Source organism: Hydra vulgaris, chromosome 06 (genome assembly GCF_038396675.1).
Source record: "Hydra vulgaris chromosome 06, alternate assembly HydraT2T_AEP".
Classification (NCBI taxonomy): Eukaryota; Metazoa; Cnidaria; class Hydrozoa; order Anthoathecata; family Hydridae; genus Hydra; species Hydra vulgaris.
The window spans coordinates 60,185,317-60,189,246 of record NC_088925.1 but is presented as its reverse complement, the minus strand read 5'-3'; positions in this window follow the sequence as shown (position 1 = coordinate 60,189,246).

Below are 3,930 nucleotides of genomic sequence, written 5' to 3'. Positions count from 1 at the left end.
ATTCAGCCATGTAATACGTAATATTTCAGCTATGTAATACCAAATATTTCAGCCATGTAATAACAAATATTTTAGCCGTGTAATACCAAATAATTTAGTTATGTAATACCAAATATTTCAGCCATGTAATACCAAATATTTTAGCCATGTAAAACAAAATAATTTAGCCATTTAATACCAAATATTTCAGCCATGTAATACCAATTATTACAGTCTTGTAATACCAAACAATTCAGCCATAAAATACCAAATATTTCAGCCATGTAATACCAAATATTTCAGCAATGTAATACCAAATATTTCAGCAATGTAATACCAAATAATTCAGCCATGTAATATTATATAATTCAGCCAATTAATACCAAATAATTCAGCCATGTAATACCAAATATTTTAGCCATGTAATACCAAATATTTCAGCCATGTAATACTAAATATTTCAGCCATGAAATACCAAATAATTCAGCCACATAATACCATATAATTCAGCCATGTAATACCAAATATTTCAGACATGTAATACCAAATATTTCAGTCATGTAATACCAAATAATTTAGCCACTTAATACCAAATAATTCAGTCATGTAATACCAAATACTTTAGCCATGTAATACCAAATATTTCAGCCATGTTATACCAAATAATTCAGCCATGTAATACCAAATATTTCAGCAATGTAATACCAAATATTTCAGCAATGTAATACCAAATAATTCAGCCATGTAATATTAAATAATTCAGCCAATTAATACCAAATAATTCAGCCATGTAATACCAAATATTTTAGCCATGTAATACCAAATATTTCAGCCATGTAATACCAAATATTTCAGCCATGAAATACCAAATAATTCAGCCACATAATACCATATAATTCAGCCATGTAATACCAAATATTTCAGCCATGTAATACCAAATATTTCAGCCAAGTAATTCCAAATAAGTCAGCCATTTAATAAAAAAAATTTTAGCCATGTAATACCAAATACTTTACCTATGTAATACCAAATATTTCAGCCATGTAATACCAAATAATTCAGCCACTTAATACCAAATAATTCAGCCATGTAATACCAAATATTTTTACCATGTAATACTAAATGGGTCAGCCATATAATACCAAATATCTCAGCCATGTAATACCAAATAATTCAGACACTTTATACCAAATAATTCAGCCATGTATTACCAAATATTTCAGCCATGTAATACCATATAAGTCAGCCATTTAATACCAAATATTTTAGCCATGTTATACCAAGTATTTCAGCTATGTAATACCAAATATTTCAGCCATGTAATACCAAATAATTCAGCCAATTAATACCAAATAATTCAGCCATGTAATACCAAATATTTTAGCCTTGTAATACCAAATAATTCAGCCATTTAATACCAAATATCTCAGCCATGTATTACCAAATAATTCAGCCATGTAATACCAAATAAGTCGGCCATTTAATACCAAATATTTCAGCTATGTAATACCAGATAGTTTAGCCATTTAATACCAAATATTTCAGCCATGTAATACCAAATATTACAGCCATGTAATACCAAACAATTCAGCCATAAAATACTAAATATTTCAGCCATGTAATACCAAATATTTCAGCCATGTAATACCAAATATTTCAGCCATGTAATACCAAATGTTTCAGCCATGTAATACCAAATAATTCAGCCACTTAATACCAAATAATTTAGCCATGTAAAGCAAGTATTTTAGCCATGTAATACCAAATATTTCAGCCATGTAATACCAAATATTACAGCCATGTAATACCAAATATTTCAGCAACTTAATTCCAAATGTTTCAGCCGTGTAATACCAAATATTTCAGCCATGTTATACCAAATATTTCAGCCATGTAATACCAAATAGTACAGCCATGTAATACCAAATAATTCAGCAACTTAATACCAAATGTTTCAGCCGTGTAATACCAAATATTTCAGCCATGTAATACCAAATATTTTAGCCATGTAATACCAAATAAGTCAGCCATTTAATACCAAATATTTCAGCTATGTAATACCAGATAGTTTAGCCATTTAATACCAAATATTTCAGCCATGTAATACCAAATATTACAGCCATGTAATACCAAACAATTCAGCCATAAAATACTAAATATTTCAGCTATGTAATACCAAATATTTCAGCCATGTAATACCAAATATTTCAGCCATGTAATACCAAATACTTCAGCTATGTAATACCAAATATTTCATCCATGTAATACCAAATAATTCAGCCACTTAATACCAAATATTTCAGCCATGTAATACCAAATAATTTAGCCATGCAATAACAAATAATTCAGCCATTTAATACCAAATATCTCAGCCATGTAATACTAAATAATTCAGACACTTTATTTCAAATATTTCAGCCATGTAATACCAATAAATTCAGCCATGTAATACCAAATAATTCAGCCATGTAATACCAAATACTTCAGCCATGTAATACCAAATATTTTAGCCATGTAATACCAAATATTTCAGCCATGTAATACCAATTATTTCAGCCATGTAATACCAAATAATTCAGCCACCTAATACCAAATATTTCAGCCATGTAATACCAAATATTTCGGCCATGTAATACCAAATATTTAGCCATGTAATACCAAATATTTCAGCCATGTAATACTAAATAATTCAGCCACTTAATACCATATAATTCAGCCATGTAATACCAAATATTTCAGACATGTAATACCAAATATTTCAGCCATGTAATACCAAATAATTTAGCCACCTAATACCAAATAATTCAGTCATGTAATACCAAATATTTTAGCCATGTAATACCAAATATTATAGCCATGTAATACCAAATATTTCAGCCATGAAATACTAAATATTTCAGCCATGTAATACCAAATATTTTAGCCATGTAATACCAAATAAGTCAGCCATTTAATACCAAATATTTTAGCCATGTAATACCAAATATTCCAGCTATATAATACCAAATATTTTAGCCATGTAATACCAAATAATTCAGCCACTTAATACCAAATATTTCAGCCATGTAATACCAAATATTTTAGCCATGTAATAACAATTAATTCAGCCATTTAATACTAAATATCTCAGCCATGTAATACTAAATAATTCAGACACTTTATACCAAATAATTCAGCTATGTAAAATTAAATATTTTAGCCTAATAATACCAAATATTTCAGCCATGTAATACCAAATATTACAGCCATGTAATACCAAATAATTTAGCTATTTAATACTAACTAATTCAGCCATGTAATACCAAATATTTAAGCCATGTAATATTAAATAGTTCAGCCGTGTAATACCAATTAATTCAGCCATTTAATACCAAATATTTCAGCCATGTAATACCAAATAAATCTGCCGTGTAATACCAAATATTTCAGCCATGTAATACCAAATGTTTCAGCCATGTAATACCAAATAATTCAGCCACTTAATACCAAATAATTCAGATATGTAAGACCAAATATTTCAGCCATGTAATACCAAATATTTCAGCCATGTTATACCAAATATTTCAGCCATGTAATACCAAATATTTCAGCCATGTAATATCAAATATTTTAGCCATGTAATACCAAATAAGTCAGCCATTTAATACCAAATATTTCAGCCATGTAATACCAGATAGTTTAGCCATTTAATAGCAAATATTTCAGCCATGTAATACCAAATATAACAGCAATGTAATACCAAACAATTTAGCCATAAAATACTAAATATTTCAGCCATGTAATACCAAATATTTCAGCCATGTAATACCAAATATTTCAGCAATGTAATACCAAATAATTCAGCCATTTAATACCAAATATTTCAGCCATGTAATACCAAATATTACAGCCATGTAATACGAAATAATTCAGCCTTTTATTACCAAATAATTCAGCCATGTAATACCAAAT